This window comes from Bufo bufo, chromosome 6 (assembly GCF_905171765.1).
Source record: "Bufo bufo chromosome 6, aBufBuf1.1, whole genome shotgun sequence".
Taxonomy (NCBI): Eukaryota; Metazoa; Chordata; class Amphibia; order Anura; family Bufonidae; genus Bufo; species Bufo bufo.
The window spans coordinates 180,300,589-180,320,618 of record NC_053394.1 but is presented as its reverse complement, the minus strand read 5'-3'; positions in this window follow the sequence as shown (position 1 = coordinate 180,320,618).

Genomic DNA, 20,030 nt, shown 5'->3' with positions numbered 1-20,030 from the left:
TTATTTATCATCCCCCTGACTCCCCTCATCAATTCCTGGATCACTATGCCGCTTGGCTTCCTCACATATTATCTTTTGAATCACCAACTCTTATTATGGGTGATTTTAATATCCCCATTGATGATCCTATCTCCCCATCAGCCTCTCACTTTCTTTTTTTTCCTCTCTTGGCCTATCACAACTTACTTCCTCTAGTTGATCTAGTCTTTTTCCATCACTGCTCAGTCTCAAACCTTACTAACTCATCCTTCCCACTTTCTGACAACAATCTTCTTTCATTTACTATTAAGACCTCTCACTCTTCTCATGACAATCCTACTTTTTAGAAACCTACACACCATTAACTGCCAGCAACTTATTGACACCCTACAGTTAGTTCTTACCCATTTCCCTCTCCTGTCCAGATCGGGCTGCTAATCATTACAACCATATCCTCAAAACCACCCTAAATGAAGCAGCTCCAATATCAATCTGACCTTCCCGAAACAGAACATGGCAACCCTGGCACACACCGAAACACGTTTTCTCTAGCGGTGCTCCAGATGTGCAAATGCTTATGGAGAAAATCACGGATATCAGCAGACTTCCTCCATTATAAATTTATGCTTAAAACCTACAATTATGCCCTCAACATTGCCAACAAAAATACTTCACCTCTCTCATCTCCTTATTCTCAAATAACCCAAAATGGCTCTTTGACACTTTTCATTCCCTTCTAATACCTAAAGTTACCTACACAAAAAAAGCTGAGTGTAGAATAGCTAGAAGTAACAGATCTTTATTAAATATATATATAAAATATAATAAAAATAGAGACAAAATATATCAGAAGAAAAAGTGCGGTATACACCTGAGGAGAAACATAATAAAAGTGTCTGTTATAGAGGGGAATACCAAAGTTATAAATCCCTTGTCCACAAGGTAAATGGTCAATGGGAAAATCTCATACATAAGATTAACACAGAAAAAGTATCCTAGATACAAATATACTGGGCCCCCACACACAATGTAACACCAGTCTAGTTACATACCTATGAATAGGGAAATCACCTCAGGATAACTGCACACCCCGACGTGTGTTTCGGCAACACCTTCATCTGAGTCTATTCTAGACTCAGCTTTTTTTCGTGTAGGTATATTTATGTTATGTTGAGTTGGCTTTATTGGAGGGGTTTTTCAAATGTCGCCCAATATTTTTTATGGCCTAATAATTCTTGTTGAATTGTGTAACCTATATTTATTAAGCCCTAAAGTTCCAGAACCCGTCACTAACCTCTGCGCTGATGATATGGCCACTTACTTCAGAGACAAGATTGGCAATATCCAGCAGGAAATAATCTCCCAGTCCCCAACCAATTTTAATCCTTCTCCCTCCCACACTTCCACATGCTCTCTCTCCTCTTTTGACCCTATAACAGATGAAGAAGTCTCCAGGCTTCTCTTTTCTTCTCGACCCATGACCTGCTGCAGTGATCCTATTCCCTCACACCTCCTCTAGTCCCTCTCCCCCGGCTGTCATTACTCACCTAACTACAATTTTTAACCTCTTTCTTTCCTCTGGTATTTTTCTGCCCTCTTTCAAACATTCTATTATAACCCCACTACTAAAAAAAAAATCTTTTGACCCCACCTGTGCTGCTAATTACTGACCTGTTTTATAACCTCCCCTTTATCTCTCAACTCCTTGAGAGACTTGTCTACTCTCGCTTAATAAATGTCACGGATGGTGTACAGGAAACAAGATAATACAATACAAACAATGACTCACTGGACCCACAACTAAGGAACAAAAGGGAGACCCCTGCAATCGACCTGCCGCTCTCCCTTATTGCTCAGCCTATGCGACCACCCCAAAGGTGGATGGGCGCATATCCACGTACCTCGGCTATCTTAGACCTGAAGGCCCTACAATAGTGAGGGGACACGACCACCGGCTCCCTACACAGACACGGAGGGAGTCAGGGTCACCTGGATCCAGAAAACAGAAAATCATAAATACATAAACAGAACTTATCTTGCAGACGACTGTGGACAGGGAACTGGGAGCTGGGAACTGGAACAGCATGCACACACACTCCAGGAAGTTGTATCAGCCGCACACTACTGCCTTATGGGTAGGAATTTAAAGGGAAGTAATCAGTCCGACTGCATGACAGCTGAGATAGACTAACGAGGTGAGGAACAGAAACCAAAACAAAGAAACTCAAGGAGGAGGATCTGGACGGCTCCTGTCAGAGCTTCTCAGCTGTCTGGTTGTGACAGTACCCCTCCCTCTAGGAGTGGACTCCGGACACTCAGGGCCCACCTTCTCAGGATGGGACCTATGGAAAGCCCTGATGAGACGAGAGGCCTTAATGTCCGTCACTGGGACCCACATCCTCTCCTCAGGACCATAACCCTCCCAATGAACGAGGTACTGGAGGGAACCGCGGACAAGACGAGAATCCACAATCCTAGAGACCTGAAATTCAAGATTTCCATCAACAATAATCGGAGGAGGAGGCAAAGGCGAGGGTACAATAGGTTGAACATAAGATTTCAATAAGGACTTATGGAAAACATTATGGATCTTCCAAGTCTGAGGAAGATCAAGACGGTAGGCAACAGGATTGATGACAGACAGGATCTTGTAAGGCCCAATAAACCTAGGACCCAACTTCCAGGAGGGAACCTTCAATTTGATATTCTTGGTAGACAGCCACACCAAATCACCAACATTCAGGTCCGGACCAGGCACACGTCTCCTATCCGCCACACGCTTATATCTCTCACTCATGTTCTTTAGATTATCCTGAATCTTTTGCCAAATAGATGACAAAGACGAGGAGAATCTGTCCTCATCAGGCAAACCAGAAGAGCCCTCTCCAGAGAAAGTCCCAAACTGCGGATGAAACCCATATGCACCAAAAAATGGTGACTTATCAGAGGACTCCTGACGACGGTTATTTAAAGCAAACTCAGCAAGGGACAAAAAAGAACACCAATCCTCCTGATTCTCCGCCACAAAACAGCGCAGATATGTCTCCAGATTCTGATTGACACGCTCTGTCTGGCCATTCGACTGCGGATGGAAAGCAGAAGAGAATGACAAGCGAACCCCCAAGCGAGAACAGAAGGCCTTCCAGAATCTGGAAACAAACTGCGTGCCCCTATCAGAGACTATGTCTGAAGGAATCCCATGCAATTTGACAATGTGGTCAACAAATGCCTGCGCCAGCGTCTTAGCATTGGGCAAACCAGGAAAAGGGATAAAATGCACCATTTTGCTAAAACGGTCCACCACCACCAGAATCACAGACTTCCCCGAGGAACGAGGCAAGTCCGTTATGAAGTCCATGGACAGATGTGTCCAAGGACGGGAAGGAATGGGCAAAGGAAGGAGAGGACCTGATGGCCGTGAATGAGGGACTTTGGCACGAGCGCAAGTCTCGCAAGCTGCCACAAAACCCTCAACCGACTTACGAAGCGCAGGCCACCAGAATCTCCGGGCAATGAGATCTAGTGTGGCTCTTGTCCCCGGGTGCCCAGCAAGGACCGTATCGTGGTGTTCTTTAAAAATCTTGTGTCTCAAAGCGAGAGGCACAAACAACCTCCCAGGAGGACAAAGACCAGGAGCCTCTGACTGAGCTGCCTGCACCTCTGCCTCCAATTCAGGAAAAAGAGCAGAGACCACCACACCTTCAGCCAAAATGGGACCCGGGTCTTCAAAATTCCCACCTCCCGGGAAACAACGTGATAGGGCATCTGCCTTCACATTCTTAACCCCAGGGCGGAACGTAACAACAAAATTAAACCTTGAAAAGAACAAAGACCATCTGGCCTGTCTCGGGTTCAGACGCTTGGCTGACTCCAAGTAGGCCAGATTTTTATGGTCAGTAAACACGGTAATAGGGTGTCTGGCTCCCTCTAGCCAATGGCGCCATTCCTCAAAAGCCAACTTGATGGCCAACAATTCCCTATCTCCCACATCATAATTTCTCTCTGCGGAGGAGAGCTTCTTTGAGAAAAAGGCACACGGTTGCCATTTGGCAGGAGAGGAACCCTGAGACAAGACCGCACTCACCCCTACCTCAGAAGCATCAACCTCAACTATGAAGGGTAACGAAACATCAGGTTGTACTAGGATGGGGGCGGAAGCAAAACTCTCCTTGATATTAGAAAAGGCCTTACGCGCCTCTACCGACCAGGAAGAAAAATCTACCCCCTTTCTGGTCATATCAGTGAGTGGTTTAACAACAGAGGAATAATTCAAAATAAATTTCGTGTAATAATTAGCAAAGCCCAAAAAACGCATCAGCGCCTTCTGATTCTCAGGAAGCTCCCACTCAAGCACAGCGCGAACCTTCTCGGGGTCCATGCGAAAACCAGAAGCGGAGACAAGAAACCCCAGAAATTGGATCTCTGGAACCGCAAACACACATTTTTCCAGTTTCGCGTATAATTTATTCTCCCGCAGGATGAGTAAGACCTGACATAAGTGTTCCTTATGAGTCTTGAAATCAGGAGAAAAAATCAAAATGTCATCCAAATACACTAATACAAATTTTCACATTAACCCCTTAAGGACACAGCCTTTTTACACCTTAGGACCAGGCCATTTTTTGAAAATCTGACCAGAGTCCCTTTAAGTGCTGATAACTTTAAAACGCTTTGACTTATCCAGGCCGTTCTGAGATTGTTTTTTCGTCACATATTGTACTTCATGACACTGGTAAAATGAAGTCAAAAAAATTATTTTTTTTGCACCAAAAAATACCTAATTTAACAAAAAATTTGGAAAAATTTGCAAATTTCAAAGTTTCAGTTTCTCTACTTCTGTAATACATAGTAATACCCCCAAAAATTGTGATGACTTTACATTCCCCATATGTCTACTTCATGTTAGAATTGATTTGGGAATGATATTTTATTTTTTGGGGATGTTATAAGGCTTAAAAGTTTAGAAGCAAATCTTGAAATTTTTCAGAAATTTACAAAAACTCAATTTTTAGGGACCAGTTCAGGTCTCAAGTCATTTTGCGAGGCTTACATTATAGAAACCACCCAAAAATGACCCCATCTAAGAAACTACACCCCTCAAGGTATTCAAAACTGATTTTGCATACGTTGTTAACCCTTTAGGTGTTGCACAAGAGTTATTGGCAAATGGGGAGGAAATTTGAGAATTTCATTTTTTTGTCAAATTTTTCATTTTAACCCATTTTTTCCACTAACAAATCAAGGGTTAACAGCCAAACAAGACTGTATCTTTATTGCCCTGACTCTGCCGTTTACAGAAACACCCAATATGTGGCCGTAAACTACTGTACGGCCACACAGCGGGGCGTAGAGTGAAAGGTGCGCCGTATGGTTTTTGGAGGGCTGATTTTTATGGACTGGTTTATTTACACCATGTCCCATTTGAAGCCCCCTGATGCACCCCTAGAGGAGAAACTCCCTAAAAGTGACCCCATCTAAGAAACTACACCCCTCAAGCTATTTAAAACTGATTTTACATACATCGTTAACCCTTTAGGTGTTGCACAGGAGTTATTGGCAAATGGCGATGAAATTTGAGAATTTCATTTTTTTGCCTAATTTTCCATTTTAACCCATTTTTTCCACTAACAAAGCAAGGGTTAACAGCCAAACAAGACTGTATCTTTATTGCCCTGACTCTGCTGTTTACAGAAACACCCCATATGTGGCCGTAAACTCCTGTACGGGCACACAGCGGGGCGTAGAGTGAAAGGTGCGCCGTTTGGTTTTTGGAGGGCTGATTTTGCTGGACTGTTTTTTTGGCACCATGTCCCATTTGAAGCCCCCCTGATGCACCCCTGGAGTAGAAACTCCATAAAAGTGACCCCATCTAAGAAACTACACCCCTCAAGGTATTCAAAACTGATTTTACAAACTTTGTTAACCCTTTAGGTGTTGCACAAGATTTAATGGAAAATAGAGATACAATTTCAAAATTTCACTTTTTTGGCAGATTTTCCATTTTAATATTTTTTTTCCAGTTACAAAGCAAGGGTTAACAGCCAAACAAAACTCATTATTTATGGCCCTGATTCTGTAGTTTACAGAAACACCCCATATGTGGTCGTAAACTGCTGTACGGGCACACGGCAGGGCGCAGAAGGAAAGGAACGCCATACGGTTTTTGGAAGGCAGATTTTGCTGGACAGTTTTTTTTTACACCATGTCCCATTTGAAGCCCCCCTGATGCACCCCTAGAGTAGAAACTCCAAAAAATTTACCCCATTTTAGAAACTACGGGATAGGGTGGCAGTTTTGTTGGTACTAGTTTAGGGTACATATGATTTTTGGTTGCTCTATATTACACTTTTTGTGCGGCAAGGTAACAAGAAATAGATTTTTTGGAACGTTTTTATTTTTTGTTATTGACAACATTCATCTGATAGGTTAGATCATGTGGTAATTTTATAGAGCAGGTTGTCACGGACGCGGCGATACCTAATATGTATACAATTTTTTTTTATTTATGTAAGTTTTACACAATGATTTCATTTTTAAAACAAAAAAAATGTTTTAGTGTCTCCATAGTCTAAGAGCCATAGTTTTTTCAGTTTTTGGGCGATTATCTTAAGTAGGGTCTCATTTTTTGCGGGATGAAATGATGGTTTGATTGGCATCTATTTTGGGGTGCATATGACTTTTTGATTGCTTGCTATTACACTTTTTGTGACGTAAGATGACAAAAAATGGCTTTTTTTACACCGTTTTTATTTTAATTTTTTTACGGTGGTCATCTGAGGGGTTAGATCATGTGATATTTTTATAGAGCCGGTCGATACGGACGCGGCGATACCTAATATGTATACTTTTTTTTTTATTTATGTAAGTTTTACACAATGATTTCATTTTTGAAACAAAAAAAATCATGTTTTAGTGTTTCCATAGTCTAAGAGCCATAGTTTTTTCAGTTTTTGGGCGATTATCTTGGGTAGGGTATGATTTTTGCGGGATGAGATGACGGTTTGATTAGTACTATTTTGGCGTACATGCCACTTTTTTGATCACTTTTATTACCTATTTTGGGAAGTAAGGTGGGCAAAATTTAAATTTCATCATAGTTTTTTATTTTTTATTTTTATGGCGTTCACCGTTCGGGTAAAGTAACATAACCATTTTATAGATAAGGTCGTTACGGACGCGGCGATACCAAACATGTGTAGGGAATTTTATTTTTTTTCATTTTTAATCAGTGATAAATGTGTTTTTTGATTTTTACTTTTTTTTCACTTTTTTTCACTTTTTTTTTGACCCAGACCCACTTGGTTCTTGAAGATCCAGTGGGTCTGATGTCTGAATAATACAGTACAGTACAATATATATTGTTCTGTACTGTATTTTACTTACACTGAACAGATCTATGCCTTTCAGCACAGATCTGTTCAGCACCATGGACAGCAGGACGCCTGAGAGGCGTCCTGTTGCCATGGGAACCTTCCCCGTCTGCTCAGAACTGCGCAGACGGGGAAGGGTAAGCACAGGGCTGAGGGGGGCTCTCTGGGGGCTCTCTCCCTCTCCCATCGGGGGGCTGCAAAGGCACAGCAGCCCCCCGATGGGAGAGGGAGGGAGCTCCCTGCGCTGTTAACCTTTTCCATACAGCGGTCCGTACGGACCGCTGTATGGAAAGGGTTAACGGCTGACATCGCATCGCAGATGTCAGCCGTTTATACCAGGGTGCCAGCAATGTGCTGGCACCCTGGTATACCCACTAGAAACCAACGATTATACAAGGGGAGGCGGGCGGGGGATCGCGATCCCGCCTGCCGCACCGCCCGCCTCCCGCACCGCCCGCACTGCCCGCAACCCTCCCCCTGCACCTCCCACCGGGCTAAAATCACTCGGGGGGTGCAGGGGGAGGGATACAGATCTATTTTAGGAATACTAAAGTTTCTGATCCCCGCGGTCAGGGACCGCAGGGATCAGAAACTGCAGAAATCGCAGCAAACCGCAGGTCTGAATTGACCTGCGTTTTGCCGCGATCGCCGACATGGGGGGGTCACGGGACCCCCCCGCGCATTTAGCCTAGGTGCCTGCTCGATGATTTGAGCAGGCACCGGGTTCCGATCACTGCCGGCCGGGCGGCAGTGATCGGAACAACACATGACGTACCGGTACGTCATGTGTCCTTAAGTACCAGGACATCATGACGTACCGGTACGTCATGTGTCCTTAAGAGGTTAAATGATAAAAAATGCTGTTGACGAAATGCTGAAAAACGGCTGGGGCATTCATCAAACCAAAAGGCATAACCAAATTCTCAAAATGGCCCTCAGGGGTATTGAAAGCCGTCTTCCATTCGTCTCCTTCTCTGACCCTAACCAGGTTGTATGCCCCTCTTAGGTCTAATTTGGAAAAGACTTTCGCCCCAACAACCTGGTTAAACAAGTCCGGGATCAGAGGAAGCGGATAAGGATCACGAATAGTGATACTGTTCAGCTCCCTGAAATCCAGACAAGGTCTTAAAGAACCATCTTTTTTCTTAACAAAGAAAAAACCAGCGGCAACAGGTGACTTCGAGGGTCGTATGTGTCCTTTTCTCAGACTCTCAGAGATATAAGCACGCATAGCGACCCTCTCAGGTTGGGAAAGATTGTATAAACGAGATTTAGGCAGCTTGGCGCCTGGGATGAGATCAATAGGGCAATCATACTCCCTGTGCGGAGGTAAACCCTGAACTCCACTCTCAGAGAAGACATCCAAAAATTCAGAGAGGAAAGGTGGTACAGTTTTAGTAGAAACCTCAGAAATAGATGTTATGAGGCAATACTCTCTGCAAAAGTTACTCCAACCATTTATTTGCCTCGCTTGCCAATCAATGGTGGGGTTATGTTTAGTGAGCCAGGGTAGCCCCAACACTAGAGGAGTAGGCAAACCGCTAAGGACGAAACATGACACATCCTCAACATGAGCATCATTCACAATTAAACGGATATTGTGAACTATGCCCTTTAATGATTTCTGAGAAAGTGGAGCTGAATCAATAGCAAAAACAGGAATATCTCTTCCCAAAGTGCATACCTGGAAACCATGAGTTATTGCAAATTGATTATCAATGAGGTTGACAGCTGCTCCACTATCCACAAAAATCTCACAAAAAATGCTCTTGCTCTCTAGCGCCACCCTAGCAGGCAGGACAAAACGGGAACTACAAGCAAAAGGAAAACCTTCAATTTCCGCCTCAACCCTGCCAATAGTAACAGACGGAACATTCTTAAAAGATTTCTTCCTTTTTGTCTCTTTATTACTCCCAGAAAACTGCCTGAATCTCCTAGAGGGACAAACATTTGCCAGATGATTTATACCTCCACAACAAAAGCAAACCCTCCCCTGCGGGCTGAATCTTCTATTGTCAGAGGCAATCAACCCCAGCTGCATGGGCTCCTGCTCAGAAGGGGCTGACAGCGACTGAGACCCCTGTGCACAGAATGAGACCGCTGCACTGTCCCGGGACTGAGTATGACAGGAAGGAGAGATCTCTCCTCTCTCTCTAAGACGCCTGTCAATACGAACAGCCTGAGACATAGCAGAATTCAAGGAGGTAGGTCTTTCATGAAAGGCAAATGCATCTCTCAATCCCTCTGAAAGACCATAGCAAAATTGACTTCGGAGTGCAGCATCATTCCAACCCGTATCTGCTGCCCATCTCCGAAATTCTGAGCAGTAAATCTCTGCGGATTGTTTACCCTGGCATAACAGACGTAGTTTAGACTCAGCCAGAGCAATACGATCCGGATCATCATATATCTGACCCAGGCCTAAAAAGAATTCATCCACTGAACGGAGGGGCCGTGCCCCCTCCGGCAGCGAAAAGGCCCAGGACTGAGCGTTACCCCTGAGCAGCGATATAATGATACCCACTCTTCGTTCTTCATCACCAGAAGAATGGGGAAGAAGGCGAAAATGGAGTTTGCAAGCCTCTCTAAAACGTACAAAATTCTCACTACCCCCGGAAAACGTATCCGGGAGCGAAATCTTAGGCTCAGCACAAACTCCATGAACGCAAGCTGAACCGGTCACTTGAAACTGAGAAAAAGTCTTACGGAGATCAGCTACCTCCAAAGCAAGACCCTGAAAGCGTTCAGCCAAAAGTGTAACCGGATCCATGCTTGAGACGGTTTTGGCGGCTGATAATGTCACGGATGGTGTACAGGAAACAAGATAATACAATACAAACAATGACTCACTGGACCCACAACTAAGGAACAAAAGGGAGACCCCTGCAATCGACCTGCCGCTCTCCCTTATTGCTCAGCCTATGCGACCACCCCAAAGGTGGATGGGCGCATATCCACGTACCTCGGCTATCTTAGACCTGAAGGCCCTACAATAGTGAGGGGACACGACCACCGGCTCCCTACACAGACACGGAGGGAGTCAGGGTCACCTGGATCCAGAAAACAGAAAATCATAAATACATAAACAGAACTTATCTTGCAGACGACTGTGGACAGGGAACTGGGAGCTGGGAGCTGGGAACTGGAACAGCATGCACACACACTCCAGGAAGTTGTATCAGCCGCACACTACTGCCTTATGGGTAGGAATTTAAAGGGAAGTAATCAGTCCGACTGCATGACAGCTGAGATAGACTAACGAGGTGAGGAACAGAAACCAAAACAAAGAAACTCAAGGAGGAGGATCTGGACGGCTCCTGTCAGAGCTTCTCAGCTGTCTGGTTGTGATCTCTCTGTAAATTTTCTTCTTGCCCCCTTACAATCTGCCTTTCGCCCTCTCCACTGTACAGAAACTGCCCTTACTAAAGTGTCTAATGATCTCCTGAAAGCAAAAAGAAAAAGGAATTATTCCTACCGTTAATTCGGTTTCCACTAATCCTTCATGACCAAAATTGAGGTTGCTCTCCTTGTCGCTCTAGGGACACGAAACAGAGATGGTTAAAAGGGCCCCTCCCCTAACACACCCGAGTGCTTTTTCAAATTACTACCAGGGTGTGAGATAACAAACAACACAAAAATTATAGGGTGGGAGTTACGGTGGTGCCGTCATGAAGGATTAGTGGAAACTGAATTAACGGTAGGAATAATTCCTTTTTCCACGGCATCCCCCTTCATGACGGCACCAAAATGGAGCCATACCAGATAAGTAGCTCTAGGGAGGGACCACAGCCTGAAGGACCTTGCGTCCAAAGGAACAGTCCTTGTTGGCCAACACGTCCAGTCTGTAATGACGGGTGAATGTTGTTGGGCATTTTCATACGTATACAATATTATCTAATGACATTATAATCAAAATGAATGCTCATCTCATTGCCTTTAAGAATAAAATCAGCCTGGGCCAAAGTTTTGTTACATGGCTGAAAAAGCCAAGATGAGTTCATGGCAAGTTCAGTCTATATAAGAAAATAATAATTGTGAACATAGATGGACATTGTATTAAAAGTTAGTGCTGAAGATATGAGACCATCTGTTAAGGAGTAAGTCAACTCCCTAAGACATGTCTGTCTAGAGGGAACATGGTTACTTGATAAGGACTCATGTCCTTGGAGCACACCTGCTGTATGAGCTTCAATTTATATATTCATAATTATATATATATATATATATATATATATATATATCTGCATGGTATATTTAGTTTACAACATATGTTAATCAATAATTCATATAATGTGTTATCTATGTGTAACAATGTATCGATTTATATATATGTCATACTATGTATTTACCATTTAGAAGGTACAGAAACAACTCAGTAAGTTTAAGTTAATTGGATTTCAAAACAATAGTTATTCATGGGAGTACATAAATGAAATGTACAAGTTCCGATGCCAAGCATCAAAGCCGCTACATAAAATTTTCATCAAGTCAACCCATATTTCAAAAAGATAGGAGAAGACAGTCAACTCCAACAAGTCCAGGATGTAGGTAATTAAAAGTGTAAGGAAAAGACCTTCCTCAGTGATTTATGGTAGAAAGGTCAAAGAGGTCCTGAAAACATATTATTAGATATTTAATTTTAATGCTTAAAAGTTGGGATGTTCACCTACAGTACCGCAGTGCCATCTGGAGGCAGATGGGCAACATTATATTATTTCATTATTTGCTCTATACCATTTTAGGAGTTGAGATCACAATGATGTTATTAGCATGCAAATACACCCACCCTACCTGATTGGGAATCCATAATCTAAAGGGGATGATTCTTAGATAAGGGGGGGAATAATTACTCGTGTGCGGAGTAGCGGAAGGGGTGCAAGAGAAAAGAAAGCTAGCTAGTAGAGGAGAAGTTGAGGTCTATCAAGATGGAAGCCATAATGAGATGCGCTATGATGGACCACCCAGCTTTCCTAGGAGCAGAAGTGAGATTCCTGCTAGGACTTGGTAAGAGACACAGAAAATGATATTTCATTTTATTAAGACTAATTTGATAGTGTGGGTGAAATTATACCATCTAGATTGGCAAATAAATAAATGATTAAATAAATTGATCATCTCCATATTGAGATGTAGTCTTAGGATATTGTGAGGCTTCATTCTACCTGCAGAAGAATCTAGACTCATAATCTAGCAAAGCATTAAATAATTGCTTATATATATATTGATATTGATAGAACATTCTTCGCCAAGCTAAGTGATGGATTCCCACCGGAAAGACGTCAAGTCCTTCCCATTTAAGATCCTAGATCCCTGTTATTTGTCTTAATAGTCTTACCAAAGTCATATCCTTGGATGGATTTGCCCATCTTGAAGTCATGTGATGTGTAGTTGGTTAGGGGGGCAGAATGTATTTAGCATTCTATATTGATGTCTAGGATTAGACATGCCCATCCTGATATCATGAGGTTTTCTCTGAACAGAAGTAATGTATATAACTTATGTTCATATTTTGATATCCTAACTTAATAATAGCTTGGTTATAATGTGACAAGTTATTTCCACTCACATGTATTGTTAAGCTTGTAATGCTTTATATTAACGCTATATATATTCATTTGCATGTATCATTGTGTTTATTTACTTATATATGTTTATAATCTTGTAACCAATAAATCTGCATATTTTTATAATACCTGTGTATTATTGTATAATGCAAAACTACATTTTATCATTAACGTCATCTCACGTCAAAAAGAACTTATTTATCTGAGGAAATAGTCGGACTCAGATGTGAATTGTATCAATTAGGTTGTCTACAATTCACCAGGTCATGATTTTAAGAATTTATGACAAATTTTTATAAATTTTATTTTTTTATGGTTAATTATTTTTATGACCATAATTAATAATTCTTAATTGGATTATTACCCACCGACATAAAATGGAGGTTCCCACCGAGATGTGATTGATGAGATGACATGTTAATGATAAATTGTCATGTATATTGTTGCTGGCATTAGAATGCTACAGCCAGATCACGTTTACAACCCTTAGAAGGGCGTGGTATATACATAGTCAAAATTAATGTCCTGGTACTGAAGGGGTTAAGCCCATACCAGAACCGCAGATGAGTTGTTGCAGTAAAGTGTTATTACACGAATGCAACCAGTGCATGACATGTAAATCAACTCAGGAGTTGTTTGTCTATGCTAAACACAATTGATGTTTTTGTATCGCCAGAAATTAATAGTAAATTGTCCCAAGATAGGGAACAGATGTAGGTCTCATTAGCCTAGGCCAGTGGTGGGCAACCTTTTTTTTCAACTGAGCCAAATCTCGCCAAAACCACGATTGAAATTTATTTTGAGAGCCACATTTTTAAAACCGAAAATACATAGGATGGTACACTGTTTTTAGTTTCAATAAGTTTTTATTGAGAATATTGTGCATGCAAGTATCCACATAGGTCGGGTACTGTGGGACTCTTTGCACCGGCCCTGTCACGTGGACGTGACCAGAGCCTGTGCAAGGATTTTTTGGCAACACAAGCGAAGCTACATCTCGGTGACCCCCTTCTCCCACCGCCCCGCCCGCAGCTCACCTGGTCCTGGTTCTGTCTGCAGCAGCTGGCTTCTCCTCTGTGTGGTCCTGATATCTTCGATCTGGTTTGAGGACTGTACTTTTCGCCCTATAAGATGCACATAGGTTTTAGAGGAGTATAATCAGAAACAATATTTTCCATTATACCTCAGGTCAGACCACCAATCAGACCCCCAATGTTAATCATACCTCAGATCAGCCCCCTATATCAGCAGTCAGCACCCCATCCATCATGCCCATGTCAGCCCCCATCCATCATGCCCCCATGTCAGCCGTCATGCCCCTATGTCAGCCGTCAGCCCCCCATGTCAGCACCCCATCTATCATGCCCATGTCAGCCGTCAGCACCCCATCCATCATGCCCATGTCAGCCGTCAGCACCCCATCCATCATGCCCATGTCAGCCGTCAGCACCCCATCCATCATGCCCATGTCAGCCGTCAGCACCCCATCATGCCCATGTCAGCCCCCATCCATCATTACCCCCCATGTCAGCCATCAGCCCCCCATGTCAGCCATCATGCCCCCCATGTCAGCCGTCAGCACCCCATCCATCATGCCCATGTCAGCTGTCAGCCCCCATCCATCATGCCCCCCATGTCAGCCGTCATGCCCCTATGTCAGCCGTCAGCACCCCATGTCAGCCGTCAGCCAACAGCCCCCCATGTCAGCACTCCATCCATCATGTCCATGTCAGCCGTCAGCCCCCATCCATCATGCCCCCCATGTCAGCCATCATGACCTTATGTCAGCCGTCAGCACCCAATGTCAGCACCCCATCCATCATGCCCATGTCAGCTGTCAGCACCCCATCTATCATGCCCATGTCAGCCATCAGCACCCCATCATGCCCATGTCAGCCCCCATCCATCATTACCCCCCATGTCAGCCATCAGCCCCCCATGTCAGCCATCATGCCCCCCATGTCAGCCGTCAGCACCCCATCCATCATGCCCATGTCAGCTGTCAGCCCCCATCCATCATGCCCCCCATGTCAGCCGTCATGCCCCTATGTCAGCCGTCAGCACCCCATGTCAGCCGTCAGCCATCAGCCCCCCATGTCAGCACTCCATCCATCATGTCCATGTCAGCCGTCAGCCCCCATCCATCATGCCCCCCATGTCAGCCATCATGACCTTATGTCAGCCGTCAGCCCCCCATGTCAGCACCCCATCCATCATGCCCATGTCAGCCGTCAGCACCCCATCCATCATGCCCATGTCAGCCGTCAGCACCCATCCATCATTACTCCCATGTCAGCCATCATGCCCCCCATGACAGCCGTCAGCCCCCATCCATTATGCTCCCTAATGGGGGACAATGTTGGAGTCTGCACCATCGGGGGGGTGACATGATGAGGGACAATGTTGAAGTCGGTACCTGATATATCACTGGGGTCTGGCTGGAGTGGGGTCGGTCTGGTCCTGGCTCCAATCTCAGCTGGCTCTGCCTTAAGGTGTCTTCTCCAGAGTCCAGACTAGAGTCCAGCAGGGTCGGCCAAGTTCCAACAAGTCGTGCCTCAGTGTTACTCTGTGACTGTGTTCTTCTGCTGCCAGCCTGGAGGGGCAGCTTTTACAGGTCATAGCAGACAGAGCAGCTCCGCCTCCTCGCCTCCCTCCGCCGCGGCCCCACTGACAGTCAGTGACGCCTCCTTTGGCCTGAGCGCCGCACGGCACACATGTAGGCAGGACTGCCGCCCCCGAGAGGAGGGAGGGGAGCGGGCGCCGGGCACACAGAACAGTGCTCCAGACTAAAAAAAAATTCCAAGTAGCCATTGGCTCCTGAACTGAAAAATTTAGGAGCCAAATCAAATTTTTAGTTGCCAAATCGAAACTGAATCAAAATTTTGGTATCGTGACAACGCTACGCCGATCAGATCGGCGTAGGGTTGTTTTGAAACCAAAATTTTGATTCGCTTTCGTCACCATAAAAAAGTATTGTGATACTCAATACCGTGCAAAAAAAAAAAAACACCTAAAAAAGCTGTGTGCATTTCGCATTTTATGAAACATTCGGCCCATAATAGAACAGTCCTATGCTATTTTTTGGGGTGACAAGGTGACTAAAAAGGCTATGTAATATGTTTATTTATTTATTGTTTATATATTTTATATGTAAAATTGGGAAAGGGGGGATTTAAACTTAATATTTTAAAGTACTTTCACATTAGCGTTTTTCATTTCCGGCACTGAGTTCCGTCACAGGGGCTCTATACCGGAAAATAACTGATCAGTTTTATCCCCATGCATTCTGAATGGAGAGTAATCCGTTCAGGATGCATCAGGATGTCTTCAGTTCAGTCATTTTGACTGATCAGGCAAAAGATAAAACCGTAGCATGCTACGGTTTTATCTCCGGCGAAAAAAAATGAAGATTTGCCTGAATGCCGGCTCCGGCATTTTTCCCCATAGGAATGTATTAGTGCTGGATCCGGCATTCAAAATACCGGAATGCACCCGCACTAAATCCGGACCCATTCACTTCTATGGGGCTGTGCACATGAGCGGTGATTTTCACACATCACTTGTGCGTTGCGTGAAAATCGCAGCATGCTCTGTTGTGCGTTTTTCGCGCAACGCAGGCCCCATAGAAGTTAATGGGGCTGTGTGAAAATCGCAAGCAAGTGCGATTTTCACGCATGGTTCCTAGGATGAAAGTCTATTCACTGTATTATTTTCCTTATAACATGGTTATAAGGGAAAATAATAGCATTCTGAATACAGAATGCTTAGTACAAGGTCAATATAATAAACATTGGTGGCGCAGTGCGCCCCCCCATCACCCCAATATAATAAACATTGGTGGTGCAGTGCGCCCCCCTCAATATAATAAACATTGGTGGCGCAGTGCGCCCCCCCCCATCACCCCAATATAATAAACATTGGTGGCGCAGTGCGCCCCCCCTCAATATAATAAACATTGGTGGCGCAGTGCGCCCCCCCATCACCCCAATATAATAAACATTGGTGGCGCAGTGCGCCCCCCCTCAATATAATAAACATTGGTGGCGCAGTGCGCCCCCCCCATCACCCCAGTATAATAAACATTGGTGGCGCAGTGCGCCCCCCCCATCACCCCAATATAATAAACATTGGTGGCGCAGTGCGCCCCCCCAACACCCCAGTATAATAAACATTGGTGGCGCAGTGCGCCCCCCCCATCACCCCAATATAATAAACATTGGTGGCGCAGTGCGCCCCCCCTCAATATAATAAACATTGGTGGCGCAGTGGGCAGTGCCAATGAGGGTTAAAAAATAAAAAAATAATTAACTCACCTCCTCCAATTGATCGTCTCCTGTTCTTACTTCTTTCTAGTTTCTTCAGGACGCAGGACCTGTGGTGACATCACTGTGCTCATCACATGATCCATCACCATGGTAATGGGCCATGTGATGAGCTCAGTGACGTCACCACAGGTCCTGAAGAAACTAGAAAGAAGTAAGAACAGGAGACCGGCAGCTACCTGATCAACTGGAGGAGGTGAGTTAATTTTCTTTTATTATTTTTAACCCTCATTGGCACTTCCCACTGTGCCACCAACGTTTATTATACTGGGGGAGGGGGGGCGCACTGTGCCACCAACGTTTATTATACTGGGGGGGGGGGGGGCGCACTGTGCCACCAACGTTTATTATACTGGGGGGGGGGGGTGGCGCACTGTGCCACCAACGTTTATTATACTGGGGGGGGGGGCACTGTGCCACCAACGTTTATTATACTGGGGGGGGGGGGGCACTGTGCCACCAACGTTTCTTATACAAATACAGGAGGCGGGTGCCGGAATCAAATAGCCGGCACCCGACCTTTGTGACAGGGAGCTGCGATCAGCGGCAGTTAACCCCTCAGGTACCGCACCTGAAGGGTTAACTCAACTGCAGCGGATCGCAGCTCCCTGTCACAGAGGTCGGGTGCCGGCTATTTGATTCCGGCACCCGCCTCCTGTATTTGTATTAACAGGTCAGTTTTCTTCATTGGTGGCGCAGTGGCCACAGCCCCTCCCCTCCTCCTCCTGCCTCTTCTTATTGGCAGCGGCGGGGACAGCAGCAGCACAGGGGGGAGGGAGAGACTCCTCCTGCGCTGCTGAGAACGATCATCTCCTGTGCCCGCCGCTGTATTGAGCAGAGCTGCGGCGGCGGGTCTAGTCGCTAATGGCATCTGGAGCCCTGCAGAAGAGCCGCATTAAAGTGTGTAAAGAGCCGCATGTGGCTCGCGAGCCGCGGCTTGCCGACCACTGGCCTAGGCGGTACAGGGTCCGGTTCTAGTCCTTTGTTTGACTCAGGAACCTTCCTATTAATTCCTGGCCAGTTAACTCCCATAGTTGGAGATTTAGCCCCATATACAGGGAGGTTGAGTGTAGTAGCTCAGGGCGTTACAGGATAATAGAGGAACTTTATACATAAAGTCTGACCCAATGTTATTGATAAATAGAATCTATAAGAGAAAAGTTTAAGCAGGTTAATTGCTATGTATGCTAATGTACCATGCTTTCTTATAGGATCCTAATGTACAATCTGAAATTGTTGCAGATATGATAATCCCCTAAGGGGGAATTGTTTTTATATATCTCTGATTAATCTTTTCAGATTTTTTAGTTTTATTTGTTTGTGAATTATTATTTTTTAAGCAGAGTACCTAGAACCTGCTAATTTGTTTTAGTAGTGAAAAGCGCAAAACTGTATTTAAATAGCTCTGTTAACTAACCCTAATTGCCTTAAAAAGTCTCCTAAGGGAGGGGTGAGGAGTAGTTTGCAGTATACTCCCAGCCCAGGGGTCACAGAGCTGTGTCATGTATACAATCAGTTTTCCTGCAGATGCTGTATGTCCCAACATTTTGCCCACCATCTTAAAGATGGGAGGGGGGAATGAGCACATTCCTAAGTTTAGATAGATGTCAGTGAAAAGGTCAGAGGTCGCAGAGCTGCGCTGCGAACTGATTTCTTAAGTCAGCCTAATGGAAAGGAAGAGTAAGATTCTCCCAACTTCATTGAATGTAAATTCTTTATCTCATGAAGTGAATAAAGAGTAAAAAGAAAAGTTATTTAATACTTTGCTGAGATAGAAATGTCCAGTAAACAAAACAAACTGCTTCATTAAATTAATAATTATAGCAAGTCAATAAATTATTAATGATATTGATTACTAATCAAATTTTTTCCACAGGATCATTAACATAATGTTTGTGTAGAGTTTTATTTCAGTGCTAAAAACGCCAAGAGCTGAACTGAGATTGAAAAATCAAAAATTTGAAGATGGAGACACATCATAAATTTCATATGATTGGTGGTGGTATTGTATGACTGAAAAGAGACTGAACAGTTATACTAACCATATTGTTTGTCTATCAATTGTGACTAACTTGTCGTCACTGTATTCCATGCAGATATATGGACGCACATATATTACTCTGTTTTGAGATAGTCTCAAAGTATTGATTGGGTTATTATCCTAAATAGGCATAACACCTAAGGCTGTATTAGCCTAGAAGAGGAAGAATAGTTATATCTATTCATGGTACCCTGTAGTTTGTTTTCTTTGAAAAGGAAAAACATAAAAGTCCTCAACTTGCTGCTGGCTAAAGTATGGCATAAGTCAAAGGCCTAAAATAGGCAGGTATATGTTTGATAAAGTTTATGCTGCGTTGTTGCTCATACTGTCTGTTGTTTTCTTAAGTTTAGATGATGGCCCAAGATGGGATCACTTGTAGATGGAAGGACAGATGGCGGAATCCTAAAAGTCTTTATATCCGGAACCCAGAGAACCTGAGGTCAAGGCTATCCGTGACGCAAGAGACGTCCAGTCGGAGCCAACCCAGATGTATCCAAGATGTATCCAGGAGGGACAAGTGGGCAGAGCCCCAGGAGATTCGACAGCCGCTGCAAAAGTACATCACACCAGTGCAACATGACAAAGTATTAGAGATCGCAGATATGAAGATATGATGCCAAGCACCGCTCGCTAAATCGAGTTGCCAAGTTGCTGACAAGCCAGGAAGCTATTACTTCGAGGACCAAAGAAAGATCTTAACTAGAGACACATTTCCAGAGAGTCCAGAAAATGACCGAAACGTCTTTCTCTCTAG